Source organism: Tenrec ecaudatus, chromosome 6 (genome assembly GCF_050624435.1).
Source record: "Tenrec ecaudatus isolate mTenEca1 chromosome 6, mTenEca1.hap1, whole genome shotgun sequence".
In the NCBI taxonomy this organism is placed as follows: Eukaryota; Metazoa; Chordata; class Mammalia; order Afrosoricida; family Tenrecidae; genus Tenrec; species Tenrec ecaudatus.
In genome coordinates this window covers 53,179,201-53,199,287 of record NC_134535.1, presented here as the reverse complement: position 1 = coordinate 53,199,287, position 20,087 = coordinate 53,179,201, and the positions used below count along the sequence as shown (strand labels likewise).

At 40.9% G+C, this 20,087-nt stretch overlaps 1 long non-coding RNA gene and 1 pseudogene across 1 annotated transcript in view; both read left to right on the top strand.

Moving 5' to 3' along the window:
- Positions 1–2,827: 2,827 nt before the first annotated feature.
- The window catches only part of LOC142450810 (uncharacterized), a 28,818-nt gene continuing 11,558 nt past the window's right edge, over positions 2,828–20,087 (top strand). Inside the window, exons 1-2 of the long non-coding RNA XR_012784963.1 lie at positions 2,828–3,093; positions 7,122–7,288. This is a non-coding gene — a long non-coding RNA (uncharacterized LOC142450810). The remainder of the gene's footprint in view (positions 3,094–7,121; positions 7,289–20,087) is intronic.
- On the top strand, positions 9,474–10,410 carry LOC142450550 (malate dehydrogenase, mitochondrial pseudogene; annotated as a pseudogene).

The window sequence follows — 20,087 nt, the reverse complement described above, 5'->3', positions numbered from 1 at the left end:
ACAATAAGCAACCATCACTATAAATTTTAACCACCAATTCTCTGCATCTCTAAATTATAAAATAATATAATCCATATTTATGATCATTAACAATACCATAAAATTATGTATATTTCTCCATTTCAAGTGCCACACTTCCCAGCAACATAAGTTACTAATTTATTCATATGCCAAAAAATTTCCACCCTGAAGTTGAACATTTTATTTGTTCCTTTCCCTAGTTTCATCCTATTTTTGTCAATGTTTTTAAAATATTTTAAATCAACATTTGGTTTACCTTCATTAACTTTTATCAAGGGAATTCCTGCTTACCATCAAGACAAATAATTGGAACATAATTTGCTTTTATTGTTGAGTTATCATGTAACAACAATATGGCCTCCATGGAACCCTGTCATCTAAACTGTTTATCATTTCCGTAGGTCTTGTCCTTCATCTCTTTAATTAGCCAGAAACAACTCTTTTGGGGAACCATACCCATTTGGCTGACTTCAGGCGCTCATTCATCAAACTGAAACATGGGCAAGTAACATCAATAGGTTGTGAGAAGGGCATCGTGCATGATAGTCAAAAATGATTAGCATGGCTTACTGAAAGATTGGTGATATTGAAATAAAGAAGAAAGTTTAAAAATGAACAGTTTATGTTAGTGAGGGAACGAGTTCAATTTACCACCTGTTAAGCAAATAAGTGACCATATTCTAGGGAGGGCAACTTGCAAAACTGGAACTTAATAGTTATTAGAAAAGTATGGTTATAACTATACTGGTTTTATATTATCTCTTTGAAGCATGATATACTTTGCAAAATAAACATAAGGCATTTTCAAGAAATTTGTAAAAAAATTCCATTATCCTAAAATTCAAATTTCTCATGAACTTCTTGAAGTCGCTTCATATAGAGGGCTTCTTTATAAAATCTGGAGGAAATTAAAAATATAGTTAATACTTTAATTCCCTATAGAGCAGTGATTCTCAACCTTCCTAAAGCCGCGACCCTTTAACACAGTTCATGTTGTGGTGTCCCCCAATCATAAAATTATTTTCATTGCTACTTCATAACTGTCATTTTGCTACTGTTGTGGATTGGGTGACCCCTGTGAAAGGGTCATTCGACCCTCAAAGGGGTTGCGACCCACAGGTTGAGAACCGCTGCTATAGAAAATTTCCTCTACATATAAAATTAAGGATGCGTAGGTTTTCTCCGGCCCACATATTACAAATACAGCTCTTCTAAAGTGATATATATGTTTCTTGAATTATTCATATGTGTCACTCATTAAGTTCATTTTAAAATTTGTTTTTAATGTCTTGTAACCCTCACAACAGATCCTAGATTTATTGCTTGAATTTTCTTTCTTTCCTTTTTTACAAAATTATTTTATTGGGGGTTCTTACGGCTCATATAACAATCCATACATCCATTGTGTCAAGCACATTTGTACCTATGCTGCCATGATCTTTTCCAAAACATTTTCTTTCTACTTGAGCCCTTGGTATTAGCTCTTTTTTTCCCTCTTTCCTCCATCCTCCTACTCTCATGAGCCCTTATTTTATAAAGTATTATTATTTTCATATCTTACACTGACCACTGTATCCTTTCATCCACATTTCTGTTGTTCCTGCCCCTGGTGGGGGGGGGAGGGGCAGTTATACGTCGATCATTGTGATCGGTTCCCCTTTTCTCCCCTCCACCTTCCCCCTACCCTCATGGTATTGCTACTCCCATTATTGTTCCTGAGGGGTTTATCTCTCCTGGATTCTGGGTGTTGAGAGCTCTTGTCTGTACCAATGCCTTGTACATGCTCAGGTCTAGCCAGATTTGTAAGGTAGAATTGGGGTCATAATCGTGATGGGGAGCAAGCATTAAAGAACTGGAGGAATGCTGTGTTTTGTCAGTGCTACACCGCACCATGACTGGCTTGTCCCTTCCTTGTGACCCTTCTGTGAAGGGATGTCCAATTGTCTACAGATGGGCTTTGGGTCTCTACTCTTCCCTCCCACCCCCTCACTTGCTTTGATATGATTACCTGGATTTCCAAAAGGGAAAGAATAAGTATCTTGCTCAAGGTCAGTCAGGAAGTAGTGGGATGGCATTTGAACCCAATCCTTGTGTTTTCTACTCCATACTTTAAAAGTGTTTACTTGCTTTCCTCCTCATTCATTTTCACAGAATGAAAAAGAAAATTTTAAAACTTAGTACTGACTATCATTTGTCATTATATGATTATATCCAGAAATTCACTTAGCGTCTGCAGAGGAGACCTATCTTTGACAAAGTTATGTCCAGGGATGTTCCTTTTTGGGGTAGTGACTTTCTCCTTTGGGCTGACAACTCATCCTACTCCTTATATCAGGCTGAAAGGTATATGCAATATAATCAACTTAATTAAGATTCACCCTTAAAAGTAGCAGAGATGCCTGTTTTGAAAATCTGGCTACAGTAAAGCCATGAAAACCTCAACAACAACAAACTGGGTACCTTCTTTTCAATCCCTTTACATTTAGAGAAACAGCAGCAAATATCCTTAATAGCAAGTCTGAGTACAAAGTGTGGCGCTCTTTCTGTGTGTAAGGGAACACAGCAGGTGAAGAGGCTCAGAGACTAAGGGTTCAGTTTGAAATCACCGCCAAAGGTGAGGAGCCGAGATCTGCTCAGAGCAAAGAAAGACCCGCCTCCTCTCAGTGCTTTGCATGCACTGCCTGGTACTTGGTGAGCATGCATTAACTATAAATTTATTTCCCTCTTCCCTTTTGCGAAATAGTTTCACACATCTCATTTCATCTACTCTCTAGATTACAAAGAAAACTGAGGAATCAAGGAGCCATGACGATGCAGAGGTTAAATTGCTGGGCTGAAGACCAAATGGTTGGCTGTTTGAATGCACCAGCTGCTTCATGGGGAAAAGATGTGTCCGTCTCCTTTTATAAAGATTGACAGTCTTGGAAATCATCTAAGGAAGTTCGACTCTGTCCTCTAGGGTCCTGTGAGCCAGAATGCAGAGGATGGCAGGTGTCTCTGAGGAATAAATCATACCATTTCCACTGCAGAAACACAAACGAGTCTTTTCTCCCTGAATCCGAGAAGGATGAGGTAACTCAGCGGCTCGGCCTTCCTAACTTGAAGGTTGGGGTTAGTATTCTCCCTGTGGAATGTGATCGTCTGTCCTTCCAGCCGTGACAGTGGGAGGATGAAAGGATATCCTTCCGGTGGGATGGGTCTTCTTGCTTAGGGCCCCAACTGAACATGGAGCTCAAAAGAAAAAGACTCATGGATGACACTTTCGTATAAGACTTAAAAATGTTCTCACGTGGTAACTGAGGATACTTTATTTCCATGATTCTATAAATAAACTTTGGGCTGCGATCCTCATGGAAAGCAGTTCAAAACCACCAGCAGCTCCGTGGGAGCAAGACTGGGCTTTCTACTGCCGTTAACCATTATAGTCTTGGAAACACACAGGGCGCCACTATGAGTCGGCAGTGACTCAAGGGCAGTGCGTTTGTTTGAGGTGAAGGTTTACAGAGAAAACCATCAGCCTTACTTTCAGTAATTCCTACATGTTTGGTTCATTCTTTGTAATCCCCTCAGTGTACCACTGTTTATCCAGCATTCTCCCTCTCTTTCCATTTCGGTTCCTCTTTCTTTTGTAATCCTCTGAACACTGGTGTTCAGTCAATGCTACCAGGTAGCTCTTACATGGTTAATTATCCTACAGCAGGTGTGAATTCAGGTGTTAATGGAAGGACAACTAGGGCCCATAGTCTTGGAGACTGTACACCTCTGGGCTCTCTCCCACAAGTAAGCCTGGTTTCTTATGATCTTGAGTTTTGCTTGGGATCTTCCTCCCACTCTATGCAGAACATCCGAACGTGATTCTTTTCAGAGCAGTTGGTAGAGGTAGCCAGGTGCCATCTACTTCTGCAGACGCATTTCATTCAGAACAGAGGCAGACAGGCACCATCTACTTCTCGTCTCAAGGTTGTGGAGGCTGATATTTTCAGGTTCATTAGTTCTTTGGACTAAATGTTTCTGTATGTTTTTCTTTTTTCCATTTGACAGGGACAGACCAATAGATGTACCTCAAATGGCTCCTCAAAGCTTTTTAAGACCAAATCACTACTTACCCGAGTGGGTTGTAGAATATTGTCTTTGTGAACTATATTATGTCATGGTATCTCTGAGACAGTGGTCCCAAGTCCACAGGCCCACTGATTTATTCTTTCAAGGAGTTTGGTTATATCTAAGGAATATTCACAACGTTGTTCTTGTATGCTTTAACACATCCATAGATGTGTATGTCAGCAAAGATAAATTATACATATACTGATATCCTCTGTCATATATATTTGATATATATATTCATGGATATACACCCAATCTCCCTCCCACACCTGTTCAGTCTGTAAGTCTGTCCAAGTTTCTATTCATGTGGATCACAACCTTTGTAGGATTGTGTATATAACAATATTTGTCTCTGTTGCCTTTAATTCTTGAATGTCTCCCTGTCTCCATTTTTAACCAACTTCCCTCTTATTGTACATTACCGTCCCCTTCACCCAAGTTAACATGTGTCTACCTTCTGCCCTGCGCTTCTTTTCCTCCCACCTTCTTTGGTCCAGTAACCATCAAAGTATGTTTCTTTTAGTGTGAAAACCTTTTCTTGGCCTTTTATGGTAGTGGTCTCATACAATATTTATCCGTTTGTGAATGACAATTTTCACTCAGCATAATGCTCTCTAGGGTCATCCATGTTGTGATGTGCTTCACAGATTCATTTTTATTCTTTAGTATTTCATAGTGTTCCATTTTGTGTAGGTACTAAAGTTGTTTTCTTTTCCATTCCCCCCCACTGATGGGGTTTCGGTTGTTTTCACCTCTTTGTTCTTGTTAGGTGCTGTGTAATCAGTTCTAACCCACAGAAACTCCATGAACAACTAAACAAAACCCTGTCTGTTCCTGCACCATCCTCACAATCTTTATTTTTGGACCATTCTCTGAGCCACTGTGTCAATTCATCAACTTGATGTTCTTTTTCCTTGACCTTCCACTTTATCAAAGACGACTTCCTTTTCCAGGGATTGGCCTCTCCTTTTCTTGATATTTCTATAATGATAATAGTGGCATGTCCCAAGTAATGAGGCGAGGTCTTGCCGTCCTGTACTTCTTCCAAGACAGGCTCGCTTGTTCTTCTGGAAGCCTATGGCACCTTCAGCATTCTTCCCCAGTGCCATCATCCAAAGACATCACTTCCTCTTTGGTCTTCTTGTTCGTGAAGGGGTTAAAAAGCCAGAAGACTGCATCTCTAGAAATAGTTCCTAAAAATATTTAGTATGAGAGGATCATATATATCTTTATAAAATTATTTTTAGTTTTCATATTTTATAAAACTCAACTTCCCTTTCACAGTATTAAAAATACAACAGGCTTTGCTGTAAGCAGGTTTAAGTGTGTAAAACATTTTTTCCTAATGAGAAATACAGAAAAAATTGTAAACATTAGTAAGACAGTGTTATTAAACTTATTTTTTTACGCAACGTGACTCACCACCAGGTGGCAGGCATTTCACAAAAAAAACAAAGCAAACCAATTTACTGCCATCAAGTTGCAAACTTGTAGAGACCCCACAGCACAAGGTAGAAGGGCCCCTGTAACTCTTTTCTAGTGTAGAAAGCCCCTGCTTCTCTCCCGCAGAGGGACTGGTGATTTTGAACCTCACACCTAGGATCACAGGCCAACCCATAAGCACTACACCACTAGAGCTTCCAGACATTTCCTAGGACCCTTATACATAAGAAAGCAAAATTCCCTTTCATTTCTGCTCTGCTGCGCAATAATTAATGAAGATGCTCAAAGGAATATAAACCATGCTTGATTAAACAAATGCACGAGCACGTTTGCAACTGCAAGGCACTCAGAATTTTTTTCAGTCCAGGCCTTCTCTTGCTATTTTTCACTCATGGAAAAATATGAAAATGAATATGGTTGGAACGGAACTTTTGATTTTTTTTCTTTCTTCCAATTCTACTTATCCTTAAGCCTTTACTGCTACCTCAATCACGAATCTTGGAACTCATCCTTCATAATCACATTTTTCTCACATTCAAATGTAATTCATCATCAACTCCTACTGGTTTATTTTAATCTGTCACCTTTATGTAGCTTTGCCAGAGTTGCTTTAAAAAAAAGTTTTATTTCTTTTTAAACTTTTAATTGTGAATTGAGTGAACATTCACAGAGCTAATCAATTTTCCACTCACCGGTCCACACACATTGCTTCATTGCAATGTTCACAATGTAAAATCACCCATCCCACCCCTGCCTCTCTCATGTTTTTATTCCTCCTTCTGTCCTAGCCCTTCCTGCCTCGGAACATTGTCCTTGGGCGGATGCTGCCTCTAATAGGTGATCACTCTCAGGAGTGCGCACCCCCTACCATTGTTCCCCTTTCAGACTTGCCCATGGTCTGATTGAAATTGAGCCCAGGGGATGAGTTCAGTTGCAGGCCTGCAGGGTGACAGGGGGTCATATTTTGTCTGGATCCTATCAGTTTCTATCTAGCCAGTATTCTGATCTCTTATTATTTTGAGTTTTGTTTCACATTTTCTATTTCCTGCAGGACCTTCTTATTTTCCCTGTAATATTTTTATTGACATATCTTACTCATTCCAATAAGTAGAACCCCAGTACTCAAATGCGCCAGTACTTGACATCATTGGATTTTGACATGAAATGTCGAGAAAATTTTGCATCAGAGCTCGAACAGAATGTCACAATGTCAGAATCATGACAAACGCGTGATTTTTGTAAACAGAAGCAGTTCCTGTTTTGGTCACTAGGCGTTAGTTGGCGTTGTTAGTATGCTTTGTTTTAACCTTTTGTGGCTGTGTTCCAAGTGTTTTGCTATAAGTTTTGTAGTTTTTGTGACTTTTTTTTCTTTTCTTACATAAAAAACATGGGTCCTAAGAAAGAGGGTTTTTTTTTTTTAAAGAATCATCATGATAAGGAACTGGTTAACGGTGCTATCAATATTGTTGATGATAACTTAGTAAACCCTTTTAGAAAATAGTTAAGGAAATGCCAACAGCAGACCACATTAGAGATTTTTTTTTTTTTTTTAGAGAAAGCCAGCCAAGTCCTAGTGAAAAAGGCAAAGAAAGGGAAAACTCCTGAAAAGCAGCTACCAGTTGATTTCATGGAAGGGGATTCCCCTTCCAAAGAAGAACTCTCTCTCCACACCTCCTCTCCACATCCGTGTCCACAGATCCAGATCCTCATCCATCTCAAGGTATGGGCCACACTGTAGTTATGAAAAACTTTTTTAATGTTGTGTTTCTTATTTATATTATTTAACTCTGAACTTATTTACTTTGAAATTTCTGTGTAATATTTTGTCTAAAAAGGCAAGGTTAGGGTAAAAACTTGGTGGTGGAGAACAGATGAATCCATTTTCAGTTATTTCTTAAGGGAAAAATTGATTCGGAACGCCACTGCATTGCATCTCGATGCCCCTTCTAGAATGGGCTAGTGTCGAGGTCCGGGGTTCTACTCTATATCCCTTCCCTTCCCATACAGTTGTGTTGTTCCATCCCATCGGGTAGGGCTATACAATCATCAGTGCTATCAACTCCCCTCTGCCCACCTTCTTCTCCCCACTCTCACTTCCCAGACTCTCAAGGAACCATTGCTCCTGTCACTGTTTCTTAGAAGTCATCTATCTTGACTATCCTGTACTGAGCAATCTTAAATACACAAATGAACATATGGAAATCTAACATGATTAAGGAGGTCTATCACATAAAGATCTTAATAGTAAAGGGAGGCAGTTTTACAGAACTAGAGGATAGTTATGTGGTTCATCAGTGCCATACTGTATCCTGGATTGATCCTGCATTTTATGTGGCCCCTCTGAGAGGGACTGACAAATTTCCTCGCTGGTAGAGTTTGGGTCTCTACCACATCCACTCCCCTTCATATCGATTTGGTTGTGTGTTTTTCAAATTTTTGATACCTCTTTGCATCGACCCCTCATGGCCACACAGGCTGGTGTGCGTCTTCCATGTGGGCTTTTGGCTTCCCCCTCAGGGAGCTTCTAATGCGATTCCTTCAGAGGGATGGGAAGTGGAATCAGGCACATCTGGTGTTTGGTCTCAGGTTCATGGAGGTTGAGGGCTAAGTGCCTCCGACCATGGGCTAGTTGTTTCCATGTGTCTTGTTTCCCACTCCTACTCTTTTTGGTTTTTTTTGGTCCACGTGGAGAAACCAATATTTGCACCATAGATGAGCAATCCTTCATGAACTTTGCAGGCCCAGTCACTACAGTTCAAAGTTGTTGTTTTGTTAGGTGCCGTCCAGTCAGTTGTGACTCAGGGCAACCTCATGTGCAATAGAACAAAGCATGGCCCAGCCCTGCGCCATCCTCACAATTGTTCTTATGTTTGAGCCCAGTGTGGCAGACACGGTGTCAGTCCCTCTTTTTGAGGGTCTCCCTCTCTTTTGCTGCCCCCTCTACTTTTCCAAGCATGATGTCCTTCTCCAGGGACCCGTTTCTTCGTGAAGAGTATGTGATACACATCTCACCACTCCTGCCTTGGCCGTACTTCTTCCAAGACAGATATGTTTGTTCTTTTGGCAGTCACTGTACTCTCAGCATTCTTTGCCAGCCCCACAATTCAAACACATCAGTTCTTCTTCATTTTTCCTTATTAAATGTCCAACTGTCACAGGCATATGAGGCAACTTAAAATGCTGTCATTTGTAACAGGCGACTATTAGTACCCAACACTTTAAACAGGTACTGTGTAGTAGATTTACTCAGTGCTCTGCGTCTTTTGATCTCTTGGCTGCTGCTTCCATGAGCACTTAGATTGTAGATTCAAGCAAGATGCAATCCTTGATACCTTCAACCTTTTCTCCATTTATCATGATGTTATCCATTGGATCTGTATCCATATCCACTGGTCAGGAAGTAGCATATGAGCAAGAACCAATGTTACTGAAGGAAGAAGTTCAACCTGCACTGCAAGGATTAGCCAAAAAGAAGGCCCATGGAACGGATGGAATCCCAATTGAAACGTCTCAACAAGCTGACGAACCACTGAAAACAATTACTTATCTATGCCAGGAAATTTAGAAAACAGCTACTTGGCCAACAGACTGGATGAGATCCATATTTGTTTCTCTCCATGACCCAACAGACTGTTCATATGATTAATTAATGTGCTATAATTAATATAGGCAAGTAAAATTCAGTAGAAGATAATCCAATAGCAGTTGTAGCAGTCCATTGACAGGGCGCTTCCCGAGTTTGAGGCCAGATTCAGAAGAGGACATAGAGCAAGAGATATCATTGCTGCTGTCGGATTGATGTTGGCTGAAAGAAGAGAGTATCACAAAGATGCTGTGTGTTATTTGACTATGCAAAGGCATTCAACAGTGTGGCTCATAATAAACTATGGATAACCTTGAGAAGAATGGGAATTTCAGAACACCTCATTCTGCTCACCCAAAATTTGTACATAGATCAAGAGGGAGTTGTGCAAACAAACAGTTGTGCATGGTTTAAAAATCAGGAAAGATGGAGATTCGGGAAGTGGGTGGGGCCAGAAGCCAGGCACACTCCCGATGCCACAGAGACTTTCCCCGTGGGGACGTCCTTTGAGCACCTTGCTCGCCACCAGCTCCTTCGCTCCTGGCCCAGGCCCCTATGTCCTCGACGATATCGCTCTGCCCCTGGAGTAGCTGCTGACCTGAGCGCCATCGAGACCAGAGTCCGTATGAATGGTGACCTCGGGCCGGACTGCTTGGAAGGCTGCGATGGTGGGGTCCTCCCAGCGGGCACCCTGAGAAAGTCAGGCACAGCGCAGGACGACCCGTTCAACCCCGATGCCACGATCGACTGTGCCCAGTGCCCAGCATCCCCCGAAGCCGTGGTCTGCAGCATGGCCAGTCGGCCAGTTTCACCGTCCCCGTCACCGCGGAAGTGTTCGAGAAGCTTTCGGACCCGGCTAGAGTCATCGTCCCGGTTATAGACGGCCACGCAGGGAAGAGCATCCTGCCCCAGATCTCCCAGCGGACTTCCCCCAGGACCAGCTGATGCCCCCATGGGCACATCCAGGAGGCGGGCATGGAGGTGGTCAAGGCAAAAGCAGGGCAGGCTCTGCCACCTTGTCCATGGCCTACATGGGTTCCCACTTCGTCTTCTCCATCGCGGATGCAGTAAACAGCCAGGAGGGAGTCATCAAGTGCTTCTTTGTGAAGTCCCAGGAGACGGACTGCACCTGGTGGGGGGAACGGGCTGGAGAAGAAGCTGGGCTTCGACAAGATGTCCTCCGTGGAGAAGATGATCCCGAAGCCATGCCCGAGCTGAAAGCCTCCTCCAAGAACAGGGAGGAGTTTGTGAAGACATGAAGTCAGTCCCTTAATTTATTCAGGTTCCTTGTCGCTGTAAAGTCATTTCAGAGATCTTCGTTGTTTTTCTAACTTGCCCTGATGATTTTGACTTTATAACGTTTTTTGTGATTGTATATCATTAAGAATGCAGATAGCCTCATTTTTCTGTGGAGTCTCACTGGTAGGTTTGAGCTGCAGACCTGGCAGTGTGCAGCCTAATGCTTAGCCCTAATTTTACCTGGGCTCCGATGGAGATGTTGAGATAAATGGAAATCCCTTAAAATAATTTTTCACTGTTCTGTTTATCTATAGCTGGGCAATAAACTCCCTCAACTTTGTAAAACAGAAAAACAGTCTGTTTATTTGCGTGATAGTTTTGGGAACTGACTAGCGCTAGCTAAGCCCTGTGTCTTGTATGGTTACAGATGGATTATGGGATCAGTTGGATTCATCTCAATGATTTCTTTATCCACTTGTGTGGAGGTTGAAGCTGACTGTTGAGTGGACCCTCAACTGAGGCCTTTGAAAGAAACATATACACATGGCCTTTCCATGTGTCCAGAAGTTCTTCAAAGGCTGGTTCCCAACGATGAGCATCCCAGAAAGAGATCCAGGCAGAAGCTGTATTCCCTTTATTGACTACGTTCAGACATCACAAAGTGACGTTTCTGCTGCATTCTATTCACTAAAAGTGAGTCATTAAGGGCCGCCCACAGAGAAGAGGAAAACAAGTTGACATCACCTCGTGGTGAGAAGAATGTGAAGGAACTGAAGACAGGTTTTGAAACCTCCACCTTCAGGCAGCAAGGGGAGACTTACTTAGAAGACTAGGTTAAAATCTGTGATCCGTTGGTTGTCAGGTGCCGTTGAGCTGGCTCCTACTGAGAGCAATCCTATGCACAACAGAACCTAGCACCGCCGGGTCCTGCACCATCCTCACAATTGTTCCCTTGCTCGAGCCCATTGTTGCAGCCACGGTGTCAGTGTATCTTGTTGAGGACCTTTTTCTTCTTCGCTGTACCTCTAATTTACCAAGTATGATGTCCTTCTCAAGTGTCTGGGTTTCCTGACAATATGTCGAAAGTATGTATGACGAAGTCTCACCCTTCTTGTCATTAGCGAGCACGCTACCTGTACTTCTTTCAAAATTGATGTTTGTTCTGTTGGCAGTCCATGGTGCGTTCAATATTCTTCTCCAGTGCCGCAATTCAAGCAGATGAATTCTTCAGTTTCTCTTATTCAGTGTCTGACTTCACATACGTATGAGGCAGTGGAAAATACCTTGGCTCAGATCGGCGCACCTGAGTCCTTAAAGTAAGCCCCTTGCTTTTCAACACTCCAAAGAGGTCTTGTGCAACAGATTTGCTTAATGCAATGCATCTTTTATCTCTTGGCTGCTGCTTCCATGTCATTAATTGTGGATCCAAGCAAGACGAAATCCTTGACAACTTAAATTTTTCTCCATTTATCAGGATGGTTCTTACTGGTCCAGTTGTGAAGTGTTGGTCTTCTTTGCATTGAGTTGTAATCCATAGTGAAGGCTGTAATCTTTGAACTTCATCAGCAAGTGCTTCAAATACTCCATATTTTCAGGAAGCAAGGTTGTATCATCTGCATGTCACAAGTTATTAATAAGCCTCCCTCCAATCCTGATGTCATATTCTTCGTCATATAAGAAGTTATTTGCTCAGTGTACAAATTCAGTAAATATGGTGAGAGGATACAATCCTGTCTAAGAACTGCTGCCACTCTTTGTGGGATGACCTTCAGCAAAGTTTTACTTGAAAATTATATTAATGATCTTGTTCTATAATTTGAACATTCTGCTGGGTCACTCTCTTTGGAATGGGTACAAAAATGAATCTCTTGCAGTCCGTTGGCCAAGTAGTGTCTTCCAAATTTCCTAACACAGAAATCAGTCTAGTGTTTCATCAACTTGTTGAAACATTTCAGTTGGTATTCCAATCCCTGGAGCCTTGGTTTCTACTAATGCATTCAGTGCAGCTTGAACTTCTTCCTTCAGTACCATTGGTTCTTGCTCATATGCTACCTTCTGAAATGGTGAATGTCAACTCATTCTTTTTGTTACAATGATTCTGTATTCTTTCCATTTTTTCATGCTTCCTGTATCATCTAATATTTTGACTATAGAATCTGTCAATATTCTACTCAAGATCTGAGTGTTTTCTTGAGTTATTTCAGTTTCAGATATGCTGAGTGTGTTCTTCCTTTTTGGTTTTGCAACTTAAAGTCTTTGCACATTTCATTATAATATTTTACTTTGAATCTCAAGCTTCCCTTTGAAATTTCCTATTTAGCTTTTTTATTTAATATTTTCTCCCATTTGCTTTATCTACTCTAGGATTAAGAGCAAGTTTCAGAGTCTCTTCTGACATCCACTCTGATCTTTTCTTTGTTTCTTTGTTTAAATGACCTTTTGCTTTCTTCATGAAGAATGCTCTTAATGTTCTCCCACATCTCATCAGGTCTTCTGTCATTAGTCTTTAATGCATCAAATCTGTTCTTGAGATGTTCTCAAAATTCGAATGGAATATACTCAAAGTTGTATTTTGTTTCTTATAAACCTGTTTATTTTTCTTCAGCTTCAACTGCAATTTTCAAAAAATCCAAGCAAACTTACATCGAGTTTGATACCAACTCATAGTGACCTTGTGAGTTTGGGATACTTTGGACACTTTAAGAGAGTAGAAAGCCCCATGTTTCTCCTGAGGGGCAGTTGGTGTTTACAAAATGCAGACCTTGGAGAGAGCAGCCCAACACATAACCACACCACCAGAACTCCTCTGCCACTTGGTGGTATAGGGGTTATGTTTTGGGATGCTCACTCCAAGGCCCAGCAGTTCAAAACCACCAGCCACTTCTGTGGAAAAAATTGGGACTTTCTATTCCTGTGAAGAGTTATAGTCTTGAAAACCAGCAGGGGCAGCTCTACCCTTTTCTATTAGAGTCACTATGAGTTGACATTGACTTGATGGCAGTGAGTTTGATAATGTGAACTTACATAAGAGCAACTAATGGTCTGCTTCACAGTTGGCCCCTGGCCTGATTTTTAGCTGTTGATATTGAGCATCTCCATCATCTCTTCCCACAGATGTAGTCAATATGATTTCTGTGTATTCCATCTGGAGAAGTCCATGTGTACAGTGGCCTTTGTGTTGTTAAAAAAAGGGTTTTTTTTCTATGAAGAAGTCATTGGTCTTGTAAGATTCTATCATGCTATCTCCAGCTTCATTTTAATCACTAAGACCATATAATCTAACTGCTGTTCTTTCCTCTTAGTTTCCAACTTTTGCATATCAATGATCAATAATTACCAATGCTTGATTACACATTTGATCAATTTCTGACTGAATATGTGTACATTTGTAGAATTCTTAAATTTCTTCATCACTAGTTTTGTAGTGAGTTCATAAATTTGAATAATAACTGTATTTACTGATTTCCTGGATAGATATAATCCTATCACAAACAGCATTGTACTTCAAACCAGACCTGGAAATATCCTTTTTAGCAATGAATGCAACATTATTTTTCTTAATTGTGTTATTCCCAGCGTAGTAACCCATTCGATTTTCTGATTCAAAATGGCCAATACCAGTCAATTTCAGCTCACTAATGCCTGGGATATCGATTTCTATGCATTCTATTTCATTTTTGATGACTTGAAATTTTCCTATATTCAGACTTTGTACATTCCTAGAGGCAATTAATTATTCATGAATTTTGAGTTGTGCTCCACCAGCAAATGAACATTCCAAAGGCTCCATTTCCATAGCCCTTCTTCAATTCGCGTCAACATGTTGACTCTACTTTGAGAAAGCAGCTCCACCTCAGTCACATTTCCAGGGCCTCCTGACCAGAGAGGTTCATTCAGTGGCATCTCTCTGACAATGTTCTGCTTCCTTTGATAGGTCTTCAGTATCTGACAGTGTTTCCATGCTCTGCGTAAGGTTTTTGTAGACTACTTCCTCCAAAGTAGGCACCTGATTCCTTCTTTGTAGTCTGTCCTTGGTCTGGAAGCTCCATTGAAACCCATTCACTTTGGGTGACCCTGCTGCCCTTTGGCAGTGACATAGCTATGAGCATCACACCAACACACAAGCCACCACAGTAGGACAAACTGACAGACAAGTAGTGACTGTGATCGTTCACTGTTGAGATTCCTCTTCAATAAGAGATTTGTCATCCAAACTCTAGGAGTGCTGTAAGTAGAAAATCTTCAGTTCTCAGATCGTTAGGAATTGCTTCAGTGGCTAAGAACCACCTCAGTCAAGGTCTTACACTCCTCCCCAGGGTATCCCACATCAATGACCAATAAGGGCAAATAAAAGTCTACCTATACCCATGGAAACTATACCTCCAATGGACTAGTAGACTATGTAAACATAAGCCTCTCAATGCTACCATTATGAACTGCTCTGAAGAGGACCACTCTATTTGAAATACAGTGGGACTGAATTAAAAATTCATAAAACAGACCAGGGCTAGTTGGTCCGATAGAGGCTGGTGGAACCGCCTAAGACAATGGTCTTTACTCTTCAGGCCTGGAACTGAGCTCTCTCCTCTTTAGAATAACCTGTCATTCACAATCAAGAGAGAAGCATTTTCCCAAGGCAAAATTCCAAAGGTTAGGAAAGGAGGAAGAATGGGAAGAGGAAGGACTGGGATAAGTGATGGCACATTGAAGGGTTTACAGTGGTGAACTGCATCAGAATGTGGAGTGCACAATGATAATCTACTCTGAAAATCTTTACCTGATGCACAAGAAAAAGTTTTGAAGTTTAAAAAGTCTAGCTATCTCGGGCCAGCTTTGGGTAACCAAAGAGCCATTCCAGCCTCAGACCTAAAGAACACGATGGGCAATAACATTTGGAATCTGCCTCTGGGAAACCCAAGGTGCATCAAAATGGGAACTGTAAATTATAAACTCCAAACGAAAAATCCCAAACTTGTTGTCATCCAGTGGATTCTGACTTGTATCAATCCTATAGGGTGGAACTGCTCCGTAGGATTTCAGAACCTCATCTTTCTCCCCTAGATCAGCAGATGATCTTTCAAACCACTGACCTTGCTGTTAGCAACTCAACTATAACCCAGTGCACCCCTGGGACTCCTTATAGATTACGTCGGGAAGACTAAATCACTGTCATCAAGTCAATTCAGACTCACAGTGACCCTATAGGCCAAAGTAGAACTGCCCCTGTGGGTTTCTAAGACTGTCATGTAACTCTTTCTGGGAGGAGAAATCCAGGATTTTCTCCCACGGAGCAACTAGTGCTTTCCAACTGCTGCCTTGTCTTCCAGTCCTCAGAAAAGAAAACACCTCCATCAATGGATCCTCTCATTAAGAGAGTTGAAAACTTCTAAATCCAGACTGAGCTGATTGGCTTAGCTTGACATGCAGGATGAGTAGACATTCCTGAAAGGGGGAAAGAATGTCAGGGCTAAGGAAAAATATGTACTCATATTGGTTGTGAAGGTGAGCCCCAGTTCCTAGAAAAATGGATAAAGGGAGTTCTTCCTATAAATTAGAGGGATAAGATAGGAATATGTGTATGTATATGCAAGGATTTACATTCTCATTCTCCCTCTCTATTAATTGCCCAGCCAAGCCCCAGTGATAGGTATGTAATCTAAGTCATAGTACTTCCCCCCAAGTCGGCATTGCACTGGGTGGAGTAGAGCTTTCATTGTACATGTTTTTCCCATGAGGCGAGCATCCAGCAACTGGCACCCAGTGCACTAACTCTGGTCACAATGAATTTTTTTTGTATAATCAGTTTTGCTTGAACCTCATTTTTTGTGATGGCTGTGAAATTTTGTTTCTGCTTGGGAAAAATGCTGCAGAAACTGTTGTTTTGCTGAACACACCTTACAAGGACAGCACTATTTGAAAAACTCAAGAGTAAGAGTGGTTTTCTCTTTTCAAAATAGCTGAAATGTTGATTGATGACAAACCTTGTTCTAGACATCCATCAGCTTCCTGAATGAACAAAAATGTCAACTTACAGTTCATTTTAAATGGTCAAAAAAGCTGTTAACCAAGCTTTCTATTAAGAGATTCTAAGAAGTTTGTGTAACAGTATGCAACAAAAAGATGAATTTGTGGCAGATGGGTGACTGGTTTTGCCATCACAACAATGCACCTACTCAGGAAGCTTTCTCAGAGTACCAGTTTTTGGCAAAAAGCAGCATGGCTCTCTTGCTCCATGCACCTTACTCACCTGACTTCACTCCGTGCAATTTCTTTTTGTTTCCAAGAATGAAGAGGGACATGAAAGGATAGCAATTTGATGAAGTAGAATAGGTGAAAAATATGGGGGAAGGTGTTGTCAGCCATCTTAACAGATGAGTTTGAAAAATGTTTCCAACAATGGAACTGCCAATTTGACAAATGGATTAAGTGTAACCGAGAGTACTTTGAAGGTGATAAGGTTGTTTTGTTAAAAAAAAAAATTGAATACATGGCTTTGAAAAAAGTCCCAATTTTATTTCTCTATATTTATATATGAAAGCATACTCACTGCCATCGAGTCAATTCTGACTCAAAACAGCCGTATAGGACAAGGTAGAACTGCCCCTGAGTTCCTGAGACTGTAACTCTTTAGCATAGTAGAAAACCTAGCCTTTGTCCCTTGGATTGGTTAGTGGTTTCAAACTGCTGACCTAAGGTAGGTGGAAATTTTAATAGCAACACCAACAGGCTTCATATAAGCTCTCATAGAGTTCCCCCTCGTTAAGTCTTCTGGTAGCCCTGATGGCATAGTGGGTTACATGGTAGAAACAAAGAAACTCAAAGTACAGGAAGAGAGAAGAATGATGGAGACATTGAGAGAACAGAGACCCAGGAAGAGAACCCTTCCTGATTTCTCAGAGGTGCTCTGGGTCCTGACTCCCTTTGGTTACTGAGGCTCTGCTGCATCTCCACCCTAGGGTTCTGAGACAACCACAGTTCCTCATAAGCCATCCCCTCCCCCACCCCACCCTTCCTGCTCTTAATTACCTTATTTGGGATCCTATTACTTGACAAACCTTTCATAAGTTTTGTACTTATCAGACATGCCCCTTTCTCTCTACCTAATCCTGAGGAATTTCTTAAAAGATTAATAACAGCTAATGTTCCTTGTTATCCTCCTGCTTCAATGAAGCAGGCACAGTCCAACAGCAGAAGGGTGTTTCTGATAAGGGGGTGATTGAGGATATCCATTAAAGCACCCATCTTAATTTTCTGTTCGGGTTGGAGGCTCTTGTAAAAATGTGTAATCCTGTTCTGCTTTCTATTATTGTAGAGCTCTCTTTGCAGTAGGTTTCCAGAGGCGCCCTTGAAAGGCCGCCAGTCTTGAGAGACGGTCGCAATGTCCTCTGAAGAGCTCCCTGCGGTCGGTCTCCAAGAAGCAGTATGGATGGTTAGGTGCCTCACTCAACCACGTGCTGCATCGAAGCTGGTGGCTCTGGTGTTGGAAAGTAGCGAACGGTTTTTGAGGTTTTCTTGTAAAGCCAAAGAAGAGTTTTAGAATAGTGGAGTTGTAGGTGACCTTTTATGAATAAGTAAGTAGTATATTTATGACTCTCTTGCTTTCCGTATACTTACATATAAGTGAGAGTTTTTTCAATATGTGGATGGGTTTACTTCTGGGTCCTCAATTCATTGGCCTATGTGTCTGTCGTATCTGTCGTTATACTCTGGTCGTTGGGTGGTTTGGGGAAAGGTTAGGTCTTCTACTTTGTTCCATTATTTTTTCTATGCCGGGTTCATTTTGTTATCGGTTTTCTTATCATTTCCATTATTATGGTTGTTTCAGTGTTTACTGAAACTTTATGCTTTTTCTCTTGCTTATGTTAATAGGATTAGTTACTTTTCTTTTAGGTTACTGTGTACTTTTTCACTATTACTCCACTTTTAAAACAGCCCATTGTATCTTAATATTGTCTTATCTGCACCTACAATGGAAGTTCTAGAGCTACATTATTTACTTCTGGTTTTGCTTGATAGTTGCCCTTGTTTATAAATTGGCTTCTCTGGTTACCTGTTTTTGGTCTTGTCATTTTATTTCGTTTTGGATACTTCTGTGTCTGGATCAACTTCTGCATGATGTTTCCAAGTGTCTTCACCTCATGTGGTGGTTGTCGGTTGTCAGACCTTGTGGGGGATTAGACCAGCTATCCCGCATCAAGCTGGGTTCGAACTGAGGCTTGCGGATGAAAGGAAAAGAAAGAGCTGTGTACAAAGCATGGGATCGGGAGGACTCCAATCTGATGGACTGGAGTCCCAAGTATATTTGAAGCTTGGATTTTATATTTTTCTTACACAAGGAAATTGGTCACAAAAACAAACATCAAAGGACTTAAACATTCCTAAACTCTTATCTATGCAAATGTTACTTAACTAGTCACAGTTTCTTAACTTTAGAATAATAAAAGCACTAGGTTCAAGGATAATCACACGGATATGCAGGATTCAAGAGAGCCTCAAAGAGATTTTAAATAACTGAGTTATCCCTCAATGCTTTTAGCAGCAGAGTCACAAACAACAGTCATTTTGCAACGCTTGTCGGTAGAGACACAGAGGCGCAGGGGACTAAATAGTCACCCATTAGTAAACACCTTGATCAGCCGGATGCTTCCTACAAGTCCTCTGTCTGAGAACTTCCTCTAGCATTTCTTTGAAGATTTATCTGGGTGTTACAAATTCCCTTAGTTTTTAGTTTATTGGGCAATGTCTTAATTTTGCTATAGAATTTAAGGGACAATTATGCCAGATATAGTCTAGGCTGAAAATGTTTCTTTTCTTTCAGAGTTGCATTTATTATATGTTAGCTTGCTAATCTTTGATTTTATATGAACAAACACATAGTCCTTGCCATTTACAAACCCCGGGCTGCATGTACAGTATTCACGTTCCTCTTCTGTTGTATTTGGCAGCGCGGGGTGGGAGGTGGGCATTTCAGCTTTTTCTGTTCAATTTGATTTAATGTAATGTTGTTTGGTTGCATGAAATTGTTTTTCACCATTAAGGAAAATGAACACTTTTGCACAGACTTATCTGACATATCAGAGTCTAGAATTCTTGTATTCAAGCAGTTTGGCTCCCCATTCTCCTGCCTTCACTTCACTTTACCATCGCCAAACAGTTCAGTATAAACGAGCATTTAAATCATCATTCAATGCTTAAGGATGGGATTTCCTCTCTGCCAGAACCAACCTAGGATTTAATTCCTATATACATTATGTTGGTATATTGAAAATAAAATTAAAATTATCCTTCAGTTTTGAGGCCATGTATGTGTAAAGTTTAATCATATTGTAAAATATCTAGTCCGTATGCCAGCGCTTGTACTTCTCAGAGCTCATGTTGTTACGTACACAAACTCAGTTTCTCTATGTGATGTTGGTGAATCTTTTGTGTTACTTCAAAATAAAGGTGATGTTTTATGCCCCCCACCCCCCAATGACAATACAATTTGAGCTAGTAACTGAAGATGGGCACTTTACATTTTAATAACCCTGGAATCAGCAGTAGCCATATGGGAAACCGGACAAAGCATTGAATTTTAAGTATAAACTTTAAAAAAGAATAGTTATTGTGAAGAAACCAAGAGTGACCTCAACAAATAGAAGAATATCCCATGCTCATGGATTGGAACACTCAATGTAGTAAAGATATCAGTTCTGTC